Source organism: Danio rerio, chromosome 18, assembly GCF_049306965.1.
Source record: "Danio rerio strain Tuebingen ecotype United States chromosome 18, GRCz12tu, whole genome shotgun sequence".
Taxonomy (NCBI): domain Eukaryota; kingdom Metazoa; phylum Chordata; class Actinopteri; order Cypriniformes; family Danionidae; genus Danio; species Danio rerio.
Window position 1 is genome coordinate 12,787,501 of NC_133193.1, and position 18,647 is coordinate 12,806,147.

At 36.5% G+C, this 18,647-nt stretch overlaps 1 protein-coding gene across 2 annotated transcripts in view; it reads right to left on the reverse strand.

Annotated features, from left to right (window-relative positions):
• The window catches only part of tspan9a (tetraspanin 9a), a 494,333-nt gene that overhangs the window by 433,456 nt on the left and 42,230 nt on the right, over positions 1–18,647 (reverse strand). The gene's annotated exons all lie outside the window — the stretch shown is intronic.

Sequence of the window (18,647 nt, forward strand, 5' to 3'; positions counted from 1 at the left end):
TGCCGATATACAGCCATATTGCACTGCTACTCGTGTGATATTGCTAATTTATATATATATATATATATATATATATATATATATATATATATATATATATATATATATATATAAAGTGTGCTAATGAGCTGCATCCTTTACTTCTCTCCTGTCTTCATTAGATTAAAGATATTTTCTATTACTATTATAGTGACTGTGTGTATTTCTTCGTGTTCTTAAAACAGCAGCACGGCCAAAGCAATTAGCCAAAGCATTCACTGGAGCTTACTTAACTACAATAAGACAGTGCGTTAAATTAAGGACACCAATCTTATGTTACAGTGAAAAATCAGTGCCCTCATCTGAACCTGGCTTTAATTTCCTGAATAGTAAACTCGGCCCACTGCTCTGCTGTTTCTGCTCAATGAAACATTTCAGTTGCACAAAGCTGTTAAGGGGTTCCCTGGGTGTACTAACCCCAAAATGATTGATATTTTCTCACAGCCATTTGTTTTAACAAAAAAAGCAAAAGGGTATCGATAACACAATGGGCATAATCTCAAGTTTTCAAGTGAGGCTGTGACCTTTGTTAACCAGAAATCCATCAAAACTGACTCTGATGTTCACCAGAGCATCTGCAGTCAACAACTTTTTTGCAGAACTTTTAATGCTGATTATTCATAAGAGATGATACTATAAAAAGTGATGTAATATAACATTAACAGTACATTTCTGAAGCTTAAACAGGGTGTTCATTCACCAATACAATAGTAATTCAAGTTTTTAGACAGCTTTAAAATATTCTAAACATGCTTGATTTTGTGAAAATGTTCTACTAATTTATAGGACATTTCAGATGTAGGCTACTATCTTAATAATAATAAATAAAAAAATAAAAATAATAAATAAATAAATAAAGAAAGAAAGAAAGAAAGAAAGAAAGAAAGAAAGAAAGAAAGAACATAAAAAAAATCACACAGGCCTAAAAAACAAAAAAAAAAAAATAATAATAATAAAAAACCACAATATTAGCCCCAATAAGGTTTTTTTTTTCTTCAGTTGGCCAACCAACAAACCGCTGTTGTCTTATGACTTATTAACCTTGCCTAGTTGAACTTGCCTAGGTAACCTGATTAACCTAGTTATGTCTTTAAATTGCGCTCCAGGCTCCATTTTTAAAACTACTATGCTTTAAAATATGAAAACTATATTATATTTAAGTAGTGAAAATTAATAATGATGAAAAATAATGGATTCAAATGGAAAAATTATTAAAATTTCACAAGAGGGCTAATCATTTTGCCTTCAACTGTATGAGTTTTTTTTTCTTAGCTTAAAATCTTCCACTTGCATTGCACAAGAAAACAGCAACAACACAATTTAATTTTGAAAGAACTATCCCTTTAAAAACCCACTTTAACCCGAGAGTGTCTTTTCATATGTTTACATGAAAGCACTGCATTCATTTAAAAGTATGTGAGCGGGAGATACTGCAATTTGCAAACAAGATTCAGCACAAAACACAAACAATTTCTGCTTTATCCACGCATTTCCTTAAGAACTAAAGAACATCCCATCCTCTACTTTATCAATGCTGAACAGCTTCAGCTGCCAGAATCGCTGACATGCATGCATCATATTAGTGTAAAAGCCAGACCTCCTCTTCTTCAGGCATAAAGCTGGTTATGTCCCTCGAGTCTCATTCATTCTCAACTTAAGCCCAGTCTCATTAAACTCTGCCTCATCTGGTTCACATATACACCAGCCTCTTCCAAACACAGACACGGCTGTTTACTTGCCTGACTCACTAAATAAAAGCCGATGAGGTGTGTGTTAATTAAATAATGGAAAAAACCATTCATGGATTTCAATAGTTTCTAGTCACGTGCGTCTGTATAAAAGACCCAGGAGAACTAAAACCAATGAGCCAAATTAGCCATGAACAAATGCAAATTAATGGTTGCATCAACAAGGCATTCTTTGTCAAATTAATTTTAGACCACCACTGCAACAGATATTAGAAGAAGAATATACTGTCTAATCATGGTCAGACATGATAGAAATGCTTAAAAATGTCCCAGCCCACCCCAAAAACACACAGAAAGCACACTTTTGAAATCTTTATAATATGATGTGTTATTATTATGATGTGATGCCTCTATGATTGTTAATCATAGTCAATATCAAAAAGAAATTGCATTTTTCATAGCGCTTAACTTTTTCCAAATTTTTTTATGTTACAGCCTTATTTTATAATGGATTACATTTATTTATTTCCTCAAAACTCTACAACACAATGCCCCATAATGACAATGTGAACAAAGATTTTTTGAAATGGTTGCAAATTTATTAAAAATAAAAAACCTGAAAAAACAAATCACATGTACAGAAGTATTCACAGCCTTTGCCGTGAAGCTTTAAATTGAGCTCAGGTATATTCTGTTTCCACTGATCATTCTTAAGATGTTTCAGCAGCTTAACTGGAGTTCACCTGTGGTAAATTCAGTTGATTGGACATGATTTGAAAAGGCATACACCTGTCTATATAAGGGCCCGGGGTTGGCAGTGCAGGTCAAAGCACAAACCAAGCATGAAGACAAAGGAATTGTCTGTAGACCTCTGAGACAGGATTCTCTTGAGGCACCAAGGCTGGGGAAGGTTACAGCAAAAAAATCTGCTTGGTCAAGACAATCTGCTGCAGTTCAACTGAGCATCAGAATGGGGAAGAAAGGGGATTTAAGTAAAGGCATGGTTGTTGTTGCCAGATGGGCTGGTCTGAGTATTTTAGAAACTGCTGACCTACTGGGGTTTTCACGCACAACCATCTCTAGGGTTTACAGAGAATGATCCTAAAAAGAGCAAATATCCAGTGAACGGCAGTTTTATACAGTTCAGTAGAGTCAGATTTTGGCGTCAACAACATGAAAGCTTGGATCCAACCTGCCTTGTATCAACAGTTCAGGCAGACAAATCTACAGCAACTGTGTGATGCTATCATGTCAATATGGACCAAAATCTCTGAGGAAATTGTCCAGTACCATGTTGAATCTATGCCATAAAGGATTAGGACAGTTCTGAAGGCAAAAGTGGGTCCAACTCGGTACTAGTAAGGTGTACCTAATAAAGTGGCCGGAGAGTGTACATAAAGCTATATCTTGTAGACTAAATTCTATGGTCATGTACGTATGTCTTGTGTTAAATGAAAGGATCCCTTGTGGGATGTTTTTAATCAGCTTTTTAACATTATAGACTGTTTTCGCACATAATTGGCTAAAATGTGTTTCTGTCTTTAAGCAAAGAATGATAACCTCATGCAGTTGCAGACTACAATAATAACATGAATGCAATACTCGAACAACAAACAAATTATTCTCTCCAGACTCCATTGGCAATAACCGGAATGAGTGCTAATGTTTACAAATCTACATGTGACATGAAATCAGCCTCTTTATAAGCACAAATACAGACAACACATAATCTTTAGCCTGTCCTCATGCTTTTAAGTCTATCAGTTCAGCCACTGATGTAATCATAAGAGGTATAATGTGCACTTTCCAAAACACTGCTTTAACAGACCAACAGGTTTTTCAGACACACTGGAGTCCAGACAAAAACACATGGAGATGCAAATAAATGCTAATCCGAGGAGACAACACAAGGAAAGGTGGAAATATGAGGAGGAGAGGACAGATTTAATTGAAATATCATTTTCAGTTGAATATTGGCAGCGAGGGAATAAAAGTGAGATGATATCAGGGGTTTTGGGAAGAGGAACCTTTAAAAAGTGAATTAACTAGCTTTCACTGAATGGCTCCACATGTGGCTGTTACTGTGTTTAATGTTCTCTGGGGGGGAAAGGCTCTTTGTTCAGATTCATTTTCAACAACCTTGAATAATAAAAAAAGATAGCCAATGATAGTGGCTCAATGCGCTGTCCCCTCACAGCAAGAAGGTCGCTTTTTCGAGTCCCGGCTGGGTCAATTGGCATTTCTTTGCAGAGTTTGCATGTTTCGGATGTTCAGGTGTCCCCCACAGTCCAAGGATTTGTGCTATAGGTCAATTGGGTAAACTAATCTGGTCGCAGTGTATAAGTGTGTATGGATGTTTTGCAGTACTGGGTTGCAGCTGGCAGACCATCTGTTGTGTAAAACTTAATAAGTTGGCGGTTCATTGCCATGTGGTAACTCCTGATGAATAAAGGCACTACGCTAAAGGAAAATTAATAAATAAATGACAGCCAATGAAAATCTTGAACTGAAAATATCAACTATTAAACCACCTGTAGCAGATTACTGACTAAGACAGATTACGCTATTTTCCTCTCCATATGCACCAGACACTTCCTAATGGACACCTTAAAGTGAAAATGACATGGAATTGACATCAAGCATGATCTCAAAAAACACATCAAGAATGCATTTCAATTTAATGTCAAAACATCTATTTGACATCCACACATATATGCCCTTTTGACCTCCAAAACAACAACACAAAAAGTATTATAATGTAAGAAATTTTTCTTACATTATAATATCTGAAAGCTTCAGGGCTTAATTTGTGCCGGAACACGCCGGATCCGGCACGTCTAAAATCAGCTACAGCAGCTCATTTAACCAAACCCCCTCCTCCCCGGTCCGCTCTTTACTTTCACTTTGTTCCACGACTCCCCAACCCTTTATACTTTCATCCACGACAACCAACGCTGCCCCGGCTCCTAACTTCTCCACAATCCAATGACCCGCTATCTCACCAGAGAAATTTGAAATCTCAAAAAGCCTACACAGCAGCCTCCGGTGGATTCATGAAAACAAAATCTGCAAAAAAGCGTAGCTCCTGAGAAGTATTTGATGCTCTCCAAAAATGTATATAGAGGTACGTTTTCATGAGACTGGGTTGTCAAATTCTGAGTTGTGAATTTTTCAATATGCCTAATACATTTCTTTAAGGTTTTAATTTAATTTAATTTGTCGCAGTGCTTTATTAGAAGACACAATTTAGGTCATGCTAAAAGTATGGATGGTTAACACAAGGGTTCTCCCTATAATACAGAGAATAAAATGTTCTGATTTCCCATTGCACCTCTCTATATGCCTCTCTGAAGACTCTTTTTTCTCTGTGACCGTATTGATTGATGGAGGAAGAATCCCACCATCCCATATATTGTTCTCACAAACACAGCGTCGCCTCATCAGATATATCTGCTATTCCTGAAAGGTACACCAGCTGTGGTGAGAAAGGTCTATTCAGGGTAAATGAAAGCAATCTGCAGCTGTACCGATAACCATACAGTGCCAAATGGGATTTTTCTCCAAAAAAATAAAAAATAAAATAAATACACACATTGAGAGAAGAACAGAAGACTGTAGAAAGAGCAATAGTAATCTATAAGTTATAAATGTCACACGGTCAATAATGTAAAGTATGCTAGAAAAAATATTGGATGCCTGAGCCCCAAAGACAGTGATCTAGAAATCAATAAAGCTATGTAATACAGTAGGATTGAAGAAAAAATGAGAGCTAGTGATGGTTAACGCATAAAAACATTGCTGATTATCAGGGTTTGCTTCATCAGTGCTGTCCATCTTAATCAAATGCTTATTCATCTGTGTCAAAAAAAAACTGCACATCACACTTGTCATACAAAATTGCAGTTTGTAAGAATTTTTTTTTATTCCATTTACCTTTAAGTAACTGTCTCGACTACATCTAAAATGACAAGCTGCTACAAACTAAAATATGTCATAATTGTATAATCATGTTTCAGTAAAAACAAACAAAATTGTTTGCTTGATTTTAAGTTAGAAAGCTTTGTATGAGAAACACACTCACCAGCCCTTTTGCCATCTCAGTTTCTGGTTTCTTGAACATAACACTGTACTCAAATGGCCTCCACAGTCACCAGAACTCAATCCAATAGAGCACCTTTGAGATGTGGTGGAACGGGAGATTCACATCATAAATGTGCAGCTGACAAATCTGCAGCAACTGCGTGATGTTATCATGTAGATATGGACTAAAATCTCTGAGGAATAGTTTCAGTACTTTGTTGAATCTATGCCAGGACCTCTTAAGGCAGTTCTGAAGGCAAAAGGGGGTCCAACCCGGCAGTATGGTGTACCTATTAAAGTGGCCACTGAGTGTATGTATGTGTATGTGTGCGTGTGTGTATATATATGCACACTCAATTTTCTAAGAATGTAACTTATAGTCACTACAAAGAAACCACATGCTGTAATTTAAAGAAAATCCATTCAACATTTGGGCAACAATACACCAAGCAATATGGTGTCCCGAGCATACTTTAGAATATCGATTGCAATCTTTGCTCAGTGAATAGAGCTGATTCAATCTTGCCATCATCTTGACAGATTACAGACATACGATTGGATTCTTAACCCCAACCTAGCAGTAAACTAAAATTGAATCTGAATGTTCTGAATATAAAGAGCCTTTACACCGGGGGTCTCAAACTAAAATTGGCTGAGGGCCATTGCAGTGACTGACAACTCACAGGAGGGTCTTTTTACATTTAAGCACAAGAAGAAAGTGCAAACCTGATGTAATTAATGCATTTTTGGACAACAGGCATGACATTTATATTTCAGGCATTAGCCATCAACAGTGGTAATGCAAATCAGCATGTTCAAAAGTGGCATACAGGTGTTGAAATATATTTTTGGCTGTTGTGTGTGAATGTGTGTATGCCCATGCATTAGACACAAATTACATGGAGTGAAACTCTAGCTTGATTCTTATTGTACATATTGAAAGGCTAGTTTAAATTAGTATGATTAGCATGCATAATTATTATTCTGTCCTAACAAATTGTTTCTTAACTAAAGGTTTAACAGATAGCCATACCAGAAAGCTGTTTGGGTAACTTTAGTGACTTTACTGGCAATTGACCCCTTTACTGTGGTGTGGTACCAAAAAAATCAGTATTATGGTTTTGGCAAAGTTATTTCTGAGCAATTCCTAACTTTTTGATTTAGTGGCTAATTATCATGAATTCCTACAATCTCATTCATACAATTTAGTACGATTTGCTTATCCCCCAAAGACGGTTGGGTTTCGGGGTGTGGTTTGGTGCCACGCCTTCTTTTTATCATACATCTTCGGTACAAAAATCGCACAATTGTACTTCAAAATCTTATATTTTCATATGAATGAACTTGTACAAATTCGTACAAATTAGTACGAATTTGTAAATAATTATCATTATTTACTTACCCTTCACTCACAAATCTGTTTGCGTTTCTTTGTTCTGTTAAACACAAAAGAAAATATTTGAGTAAGCTGAAAGCTTGTAACCATTGACCTCCATACTATTTGTTTTTCCTAGCAGGGAAGTCAATGGTTAAAGCGTTCTAGCATTGTCTTTTGTTTTGCAACGCAATAAAGAAACCTCATAAAAGTTGCAACATAGGCTCATTCTGAAAAAGTAGCCCTATATAAATTTCTGAAAATCCCGAATAATGTAGCCAGAAGTACGTATGGCTGCATTTTGTCTTTAAAACAAATGCTACGGGGTAGTATGACAACATTCTTTGCTGACTGCTTACCTCCGTATGGACAACTTTCCCTGCTGTTACCAGTTTGTTCAGTAGAAGGACATGAGACTGGCGGGGTTCAAGTCGTGCAAAGAACGGTTCCATATAGTGGATAAGACAAAAAAAGTAAATATAAGAAAAAATAAAATAAACAAGCAAATAACAGGGTGAGAATGTGGTAAAATCTGAAAACGTGGTAAAATCAGGCGAGGGCTTTTCTTTTAATCCAAAAAAAGAAAAGCCCTCGCCTGTTATTTACCACGTTTTGCTTTTTAAAACTGTAGGTTGGGTTTAGGAAAGTGTGTGGGTGGATCAATATGTGCTTTTGAAAACACTATTGGCTGGATTTATAGAAGGAGGATGGTGGGTCAGTTGATTGTTTAGTCAGTCATTCAGTTAATCAGACAATGGCAGCCTCTGGTGGATTTAAGCAGTAAAATGTCGATAACATGTCGATAACAGTAGGCACAAATGGCATTCGAGAGAGAAATTGGAGGTATCAATAATCCTACACAGTGCGCTCTGGTGGATTCACGAAAACAAAAACTGCAAACAAAAAAAAACATACCTCCTGGGATGTATTTGGCGCTCTTCAGAAATGTATATAGTGGTACACTTTCAGAATGAGTCTGGCTTGAAAGAATTTGGAACCACTTGAGGTTGAGTAAATAATGAGTAAACGTTCATTTTAGATGAACCATCCCTTTAGGATTAGCTATATGATCAAAGAACGAGGGTAAATAAGAAACCTACAGCTGATTTCAGAACATACACATCCAAATAAGCCCTTGAATAATTGCATCACCTCTAATAAAAGATGCAGTAGGTTTAATTACATGTTTAAAAAAAAGACAAAGCCAACGACGTACTTTCCTGGAGACATTTCTAGATGTGAACAAGAAACGAGAAGAGCAATAGAAACCTGAAGATTCAAGTGACCAGGTTTTAAAGGTAAGATGGAATGGAGAAAAGGTAAGAAAGGCTTACATTAAAACGATTTTAAAAGACAGCATGGAAAGGACAGAGCATTATAAACCAGAGTTTGATACTGACACTTCTAATGGCTTGGCAGACTGACATGTTGCAAGAACAGAAAGTTCGGCTTAGATCTGAGACCACACAGGTTTACAGAAGAGATACAGACGAGCAGTGCTACCGAGATGCTTTGCCAGGACATACAACAAACTTAATTTAAAGGGGACCTATTACACCCCTTTTCACAAGATGTAAAATAAGTCTCCGATGCCCCTAGAGTGTGTATGTGAAATTTCAGCTCATTATAACCCACACATACCTCTTTGAATCTGCCTGTTTTATAGGCTTTGATTTAAATTGTCCCATTTTGGCGACTGTCACTTTAAATTCAAACATTAGCATAATGGTAGCAAAGTGGCTGCTTCTTACTCAAGGCTGTATATGCTAATGAGTAAGAGATCATCATTAATAGGCAGGTATTTCCCCCTCTGATGACATTTACAAAGAGAGAATGTCAATCAAAATGTTTCTGGAAAGAATTAATGTTGTGTATGACTCCCATGAGCTTGGAGGACTGCCATGCATCCATACATCTCTGCAATGACTTAAATAGCCTATTAATAAAGTCATCTGGAATGGCAAAGAAAGCGATCTTGCAGGACTCCCAGAGCTCATCAAGATTCTTTGGATTCATCTTCAATGTCTTCTCTGCTCAATAACATTCATTTCTGGTGACTGGGCTGGCCAATCCTGGAGCACCTTTGCTTTCAGGAACTTTGATGTAGAGGCTGAAGTATGAGAAGGATTTTGCTATCCTGCTGAAGAATTTGCCCTCTCCTGTAGTTTGTAATGTAATGGGCAGCACAAATGTCTTGATACCTCAGGCTGTTGATGTTGTCATCCATTCTGTAGATCTCACGCACGCCCCCATACTGAATGTAACCCCAAACCATGATTTTTCCTTCACCAAACTTGACAGATTTTTGTTAGTATGTTGGATCCATGCAAGTTCCAATAGGTCTTCTGCCATATTCGGAATGATTGGGACGCAGTTCAACAGATGATTCATTGGAAAAATCTATCAAGTTATTATTTGCTGCTCTTACAACTGGGTTCGACAACAAGACCTGCCAGGTAGTGTACATTTGTACATGGGAATTTTTTTAAATATCTGTGTGTTAACTTGTTTACATCTACATGAAAAAATACTAGTAATATATAGTAAACAGTTATATAATATTTTTATATTATTATTTTTTTTTTTTAGAAGAAAATACTTTAAATAATCTGTTCTGGATAACACAACAGTAATAATTTTATAAACAAGTGACCGAATTTTTCTATACTCATTTATAATCTTTCTTCAAGACATCATTTTTTTTTTTGCAAATATTAATTAACTCTCTAGAAATGATCCATAAAAGGACAAAACACAAAAGTACAGTAAATGACAGATTATTTTAACATATCACCTTAAGAAGATAGCTCACCCAAAAATAATGATGCAATTAATTACTCCTTTCCGAAGCTGAAATTAATATTTTGGATTTAATAGTGTAATTTATAAGGACCCTTGCTGTATGGAAGGATCTCTGATTAAATAAACTGTATGTGTATGCCTTTAAAATGCACTTATTTAACACACATACATCATATGTTTAACATCTTGTTACTGTAGAAATTAAAGTATGCATTTGTTGATTGTTTTAGTGCAGATGTGTTTTTACACACAATTATACTGTTGATTTTACAGTATTTTTTTCATTTAATTCACAAAAAAAAAAAAAAAAATATATATATATATATATATATATATATATATATATATATATATATATATATATATATATATATATATATATAGTTCACTGTAACAAGGTATATTTTTACATATTAAGAGAGTAAAAATTCCTTTGTCTCCATGCTTGATTTGGGCTTTGACATGCACTGTCAACCCTGGGACCTTACATAGACAGGTGTATGTCTTTTTAAATCATGTCCAATGAACTGAATTTACCACAGGTGAACTCTAGTTAAGCTGCTGAAACATCTCAAGAATGATCAGTGGAAACAGAATGTACCTGAGCTCAGTTTAGAGCTTCATGGCAAATGCTGTGAATACTTCTGTACATGTGGTTTTTCATTTTTATTTTTATTTTATTTTATTTATTTTTTTATAAATTTGCAACAATTTCCAAAAATCTTTTTCCACATTGTCATTTTGGGGTATTTTGTGGAAATAAATTAATTTAATCCAATTTGGAATAAAGCTGTAACAAAATTTTTTTGGAAAAAGTGAAGCACTATCAATACTTTCCGGATGCACTGTATACAGTATGTATGTATATACAGTATGCATACATAACTCATGTACAGTAATAAAGAGTTCAGATGCAAAAACTTGTAAGTATAAAAGTTTGCTCAGTTTTTTTTCAACATCCTATGTTTCTATTTAGTTATTTCACTATAAAGGCATTGAAAATAACCTATTATTTGCACTAAGAGTAATTATTACTGAAACTACACACAACAGCCTTATAAAAATTGTCTTTTGATGAACATTGTAGACAGCACTTAGATGTTTTTGCATTTAAACTCTTCAAATATAACCTATGCTTAAATCAGGACTAAGCAGTGACCTTGAAATCTATAGGAAATTGCAAGATGTTCTCTAATTTTAATCTCCATTGTAGATCATCTGCACTGCTGTCTATGGAAAAAAAGTTTTAGAATTCTCATGCCCTCTTACAGTAGCGGGTCGATTTGAAGTATGACAGCTTTTCCTTATAGCTTTTCCCCCTTTGTTCTCTTTACTTGTGCCAGGATAATTATAGGAACGGGAAGTTGGCATCTCTAAACACTGCTCCAGCAGCACATCACATTTAGGTCTCTCTATATACAGCTCGCCTTCAGAGGTTGTTCTCTTTTCCTCTGCTTTTCTCGTCCCCCTACTTTTTAGTTTGAGTTTGGAAAAGGAGGACGACAAGAGGTTTGTCAGCTCATTTGTCTAGGAACAGGTGGAGTCCTGCTGATTATGTAGGCTGACACATCAGGGCTTTGAGACCCAGGGAAAATGTTCGGCCCTCACCAGAAGGTAATGCTTGGGATGCGGTGAGCCTGCGGTGAGCGACCTCACTCTCTTTACATACTGCCGGAAGACACTGTTGTAAGTGGAAATAAAGGCTTTTAGCATAACGAAGATTAGCTTGGACTGGATAAGACCAACTGTATTAAAGCAAAACAAATTCATTCATTTATTAATTTTCCTCCGTTTTAGTCTGTTTGGCCTCAGACATTTCACCCTGCAGCCCAAAACTGGTTACTCACTGAAGCTAAGCAGGGCTGAGCCTGCAGTACCTGTATAGAAGACTACATGGAAAAACTAGGTTGCTGCTGAAAGTGGTGTGTTAGTGAGGAGAGCAGGACTGCTCAACCTGCAGTCTGTGTGTGTCCTAATACCCCAGCACAGTGAAGGGGACACTATACTGTGTTTCGGATGCAACGTTAAAACCCATACAATATGGAAAATTGAGTTTATTCAAAACCGGAGCGTCCAGAGGAAGTCTACAAGAACACAGGGAGAACGTCCAAACTTTACACAAAAAAGACAACTGGCCCAGCCAGGACTCGAACCAGTGAACTTCTTGCTGTGTAGTGACAGTGCTAAAAAGATGTTAGCAAAGAACATGAATCTAACAAAACACTTTTATTATCTCATTCTAACTTTTTTTTATCTAAAATTTGCAAAATATAAACAGCAATCATGAATTTTATTTATAAACTAACTTCTAGAGAATTACTTGCTTATGATTGACACAACTGGTCCTGAGTTAAGCTAATGTACGATCCACCAATCAGATGATCCCTAACTAAGTATACATAACCAAAGCATCTTACCTTAGTCATCTTCATCTTGAAGGATCCCCCCTTCTGTCACGGTACATTGACAAGACGGTGACAAAAAAGGTGTAAGATCCAAGAGCAGTTTAATAATGATGATTGTGCAGTGAGAGAAACCAAAAATTCAAAAATTGAAGTAACAAAGTAGCAAACAAACAAACAAAACAAGGAACTAAAACAGATTAAACTTGAACTATACTCAGCAACTACGACAGGATACAAAACTGGAATCAGGAACAACATACCAACATGGATGAACGACCAACAAACAAAAAGTGGTTGAATGGCTATATAAATAGTCCAGGAAATAAACGGGAAAACAGAGACAGCTGTGAATACAAATCAGTGTAAGTGAGTTCCGGTGTGTGTGCGTGGTATGTATGGATTTGAAGTTCTTAAGCCACTGTAGTTCGCCAACAGTTCATGTGAACTACAGTGCCCACTGGTGGTTACCGACAGTCATGACACCTTCCACCCCCTCTCCTCCATTTTTTGCCTCTATAGAGCAGCACTGCGGCCCAGTGTTTAGCCTTGTTGCCTCACAGCAAGAATGCCTCTGGTTCGGGTCTCTACCTGGCCAGTTGACATTTCTGTGCGGAGTTCATGTACCCCCCCCCCCCCCCCCCCTTTTCGTGTGGGTTTTTCCCGTGTCCTTGGGTTTTCTCACACAGTCCAAAACATGAGACATAAGTAAATGAACTAAATCAAATCAGGACCATAGTCAAATTCCACCAGCAGCATACCCTCTTCTCAATCCTTAAGCAGCAAGGGGGGCTGGGGGCTCTCTTGAGATCTACCTGAGATCAAACTTCCCTCTCGCCCTGCAACGGGAGAGAGCCCCGGGCTGGAGGATCTCATGAGCGCAGGGCTCTCTCCCAGGACAGCATGCCAAATTATCATTCATCAGCTAAGTGTGAACTCTTGAATTGTAATATAAAGGGACTCATAAATTTGGTATTTTGTTATATCTCTCACAATTCACAGTTTACATCTTGTATTATATCAATTCTCTTTTTTTTTCCCTCATGATTCTGAAACTGGGCTGCACGGTGGCACAGTGGGTAGCACATTCGCCTCACAGCAAGAAGGTCGTTGGTTCAAGCCTCAGTTGGGTCAGTTAGGGTTTCTGTACGGCGTTTGTGTGGGTTTCCTCCAGGTGGTCCAGTTTCCCCCATAGTCCAAAGACATGGAGTACAGGTGAATTGGGTAGCTAAATTGTCAGTAGTGTATGTGTGTGAATGAGTATGTATGTATGTTTCGTAGGGATGGGTTGAAGCTGAAAGGGCATCTGCTGTAAAAAACATATGCCAGATAAATTGGCGGTTCATTCTGCCAGGGCGACCATTACAGGGACTAAACCAAAAGGAAAATGAATGAATGAATGATTCTGAAACTTGTAATCACAACAATTAGCTTTTTTTTTCATAATTTTCGTCCTTACACTTCTTACATTTATATAAATGTATGTATAAACTCAGAATTTCATCACATATATACAGGGATAATTTAGAGATTACAGAAATTGGTCTTTGGTCTGAGGAGGAAACCGGAGCACCCGGAGAAAACCCACACAAACGCAGGGAGAACATGCAAACTCCACACAGAAACGTCAACTGACCCACTTGAGGTTCGACACCAGCGACCTTCTTGCTGTGAGGCGACAGCACTACCTACTGCGTCACTGCGTCACCATGGATTACATTTTCCAACAAAAATGATGTCCTGGGATCTACAAAGTGTAAAATTCTGGCATTTAAAAAAAAAAAAACAACTGTGTTAAACAAGTTCACAAAATATGAGGATCACTAGTTCAGTGGCAAATACAAACTTACATTTGAACCTTTTATACATATTAAAGAATATGAAGGAACTATGGTTACTGCTCAAAAAGTGCAAGTCATTTCAATTTGTGATGCATTATTTTCAAGAGGATGGAACATTTTAGAAAGTGGTTTTCTACAACACTTAAGTGTAAAATGTTAGAGATCCTCAACTGTAGCCCCTAAATGAGTTATAAAATGAAAAATTGAAAATGAAATATGAGCGGATGATATAAACCGTGAGATTGGTTTAGACAGCGGTGCTATTCTGTGCTTGCACTTTGCCTCTAAATTTAAAGCAATTTGATAGTGCAGACACTGGTGTCATGGCTAAAAGCCTGTCAAAATAAGGTGCAAAATAATATCGAATGGAAATTGATTCATCCTAGAAGCAATAAGGCTTATCACAGATTTAACATTTTTCACTGCAGGAAAAAACTGAGCTGAAAAAAAGATGAATGGTTAATTTGACTGCTTTTCATTAATAAAGCACAGACTGACATTAAATACAATGCTGTTCCACATGACAGCACATCTTCAAATAAAATCCACTAACACTTGTCGCTCATATATAATAAAGAGTTTGCTCTTTAGCTTTTAAAAGGAGCATTCAGAGATTCTTCAGTGCAAAGAATCTCATAATCACAAGTCTCTATATTTAACTTGTTCAAATTCATAATAGACTTCAGCTTTTAATTAGAATAATAAAGACTGAAAAGATGTGGAAATGACTGAGGGGCAGAGTGGAAATTAAATTTCCCTCATCCCTACAGAAATGAGGCACTCTCTCCTGAATAAGACCAAGATTATTATTCTCACTGAATGACATAGCTTTTTTTCAGTACAGATAAACTGAGAGATACTTCAGGTTACATTGTGTCTTTCTGTGAATGGTGACCTTTCGAGATTTTATGCTGTTGCCAAGTGTGTATGTAATTAGTGCATCTGTTTTGGTGAAATGTGTCTGCAGTACTCATCTGACTCTTTAAAAACAAAGAGCAAAACAGTATAATCTTATGAGAGTCATTAAGAGAAATATAAAGCCTGCATTTGCATATAGAACAACACAGCACCAAGTCAGCCTCACTACTGAAAAATCACTGCTTGTTTGCGGTTCAAATTAAAAACTTAATTAATGATTATTTTCATTTGCCATACCCAGTGGTGTAAAGTAATGCATTACAAATACGCAAACTACTGGAATTGAGTAGTTTTTACTAGAAATTGTAGTTTGCTAAGTCGTTTTTAAATCGTGTACTTTTACTTTTCCCTTGAGTACATTTTTAGTGCAGTATTGGTACTTTTACTGCATTACTTTCCTTCATCCTGCAGTCACTAATTAATTTTTTTCTGTCTATGGGGATTAGGCAAAAAGTTAGTCTTGTGATTCCTGGTTAATCAAATTTCCTATAGAAGGTAAATCGCATCGTAATGAACATATGCAATTTATAAGTGCAGCAAACTGTTTGGAAGCAATAAAAATGTCCAAGATGATGTCTAAAATCTTTACACACATTGACCGAGAGATGCATGTATTTGGATGCATGTCACTGATGAGAAGAGGACGGATGTTTTGCTGTATGATAACCAAAATGGCCCTAAACACCCAGCAGGCACAAGACGTCAACAGGATATCAGATTGACGTTGTACCCAAATGTTGCAGGAATGTTGCATTTTGTTTGAAATGAAGAGACAGAGAGACAACACGGGGAAGCCAATCAACGATCACAAATTGAGGAGCGGGGAAGGGAGGCGGGGTGGAGCGACAACGCGGGGGAAGCCTTCACAAACTGCGGAGCGTTCACAAACCGAAAGCGGCGAGAGCGTCAAAGTAGCCAGAAGTCATTCATTTTTAATGAGAACTGGCGGCGAGAAACAGCACGGCGCGTCTTCTCTGGTGTTGAGCGTCGAGGAGTTGAAATCAAGTTGACTATATAGTATGAGCTATGACGCGGTTCAGCGGCAAGCAATCAGAATGAAGTAGTCCACCGCTTGAGAGGTGTTCAGAGAACACAGACCTGTGAACTTTGGTTCCGACCACAGTTGTTCCCAAGAGTTTGATTATTGCGGTTGCTGGATTTACAATTATTGAAAATCGCGACGACGCGGGGCCCCCTAATCACACAGAGCCTCCGGCGGTGCGAACAGTCTAGATCAGACTCTAAAACAACGTCAGGATATTAATCAATTTAAAAAACTGTAAAAATATATAATAATAAAGGAATATAATGATGAAGGTCATTGAAAAAAGATAAAAAGATAAAGGTATGATGAAATTTTAATTAATGGCTATTTGCAGTACTATGTTGTTGTTGTTGTTTTTTCTTTTTCTATTTGCAGTACTATGTTGTTGTTGTTGTTGTTTTTCTTTTTTTTATTTGCAGTATTATGTATTTTTTCTTTTTCTTTTCTTCTTTGGGTCTATGTTACAAAATGAAAAGATACAAATAGAATCAAACATATTATTTGTCAAAGATGCCAAAAGGATAGGATATGTTTCATGTAAAAAGAAGATATAAGTAAAAGAATAAATAAGTTTAAGTAATAAACGAATGATGTATGTGGTAATGGGGTGGGAGAATAATAAGCTTATGCTTCATTCCGGTCCATTTTTGACCATGTTTAAATGTATTTATTTATTTATTTATTTATTTTTTGTTAATGATATTTTATGTATGATGTTTTTGTTAGAAAATAAATAAATCAAATTAAAATCAAATCAGATGTTAGATATTAGTTGCTACACCTGATAAATAAATGTCAGTAGATGACGTCAATATGATGTTGGTGTAAGATGTCACTTTCTAACACAACCTAAAATCAACCTAAAATCAATCAAAAATCAACGTCATTTGACGTCGTTATTGGGCATCAAAATCACATTGTCCTTAAACACTGGCTAGACATTGAACCTAAATCTAACCCAGTATTAGCATCTTATGACGTTGTGTGTCTGCTGGGCAATAACTAAATGCACTACAGAATATTACGTTTACACACATCCACAAATTACGTGTAAATGCATCAGTTTTTTTTTTACTCACTACTCTTGACTACTTTTAAAAGGTCTAAAGGTAATATTTACAACCAATACTTTCACTCTACTTGCACTACATTTTTATTCAAGTAATGGCACTTTTACTGAAGTATGATTTTTCAGTTGTCCCAAAAAATTTTCAAATATTGCTGCTCATCTTAATTAAGTAGTTTGAATAAGCAGCAAATGCATATTTGTTTGACTGTCAAAGACAGACAAACAAACAAACAAACATAAAAACAATTAAGATCTCTTTTGGCTTCATGCCTTTTGGATAAAAAGTCTAAAACATATTCTAGAATTCATTTACACAAGCTTACCCAAAGCAACTCACAAATGAGGCCATCACAAGCAATTTATCATCCTATAGCCTACAAAACCTGCGGTCCCAAAATCCCAAAGGCAAGCTCAGAACAGTACAGAGGTCTGAGCAGGAAAAGATGCTGAAAAGTAAAAGACAGGGTTAAAAAAATCAAGAGTTAACACTCTGAACATCCCCTCTAATAAACCTTACAACACATTCACAGTCCAGACAGCAGCTCAGACCACAAAGGAACAGCAGTCACTCTCTCTGTCCTCACCATAATGACTATACGTTTCTCATACTGCAAAAGTCAAAGCAAAGGGAGTGCTTTCTGAGGACTGGATTTTTCAAAAGAGGAGCTGAGGGTGAGAGTGAAAGGATGTGTCATCATCAAAATACATGTTTCAGAAGATATTCAAGTTAAGCTGATTAACAAAACTCATTTATAAAACATTTGTGACCCTGGACTATAAAGCCAGGCAGAAGATCAATATTTGTAAATTGAGATTTATCTGAAAAAATAAATAGGTCTGGATATAAATAAATATCTGGATGAGATACAACTATTTGAAATCTTAAATTTTCAATCTGGGCATTAAATATGTTGAGAAAATTTCATTAAAGTTTTCCAGATTATGTCAGGATTCTGCCACTTCAGTCTTGTTAACTCCTGTTTTGGTGGTAGAGTCCAGATGCTAGTCCATGCTTGTCTAGTTTGTTGTGCTCGGCATGAATTTCTGCAAATAAACACCCTTAATGTGCCTGTATTAAGAATTTCATGTCCATGTTTACTTTCTCCGTCCTATTTAGAGAAACTCCTGAGATAAATAAGTTATATCTCTGAACTTTAATAGTAAATATATCTAATATGCTGCACTTCCCACCACCTTTATTCAGCCGGAATGACTACTAGGACTTCTAGAGCAAGACCTGTGCTCAAGTCTGCCTCAATGCATCCTTGATATCAAAAACTCATCACGATACTGTCATGGGTCCTCTGGTCTTGCAGTCTCGAGTTTTGGAACTGAACTTTAGTCACTGATGATGTTTGCGAGAACACAAGAATGCAAAAACACTAAAG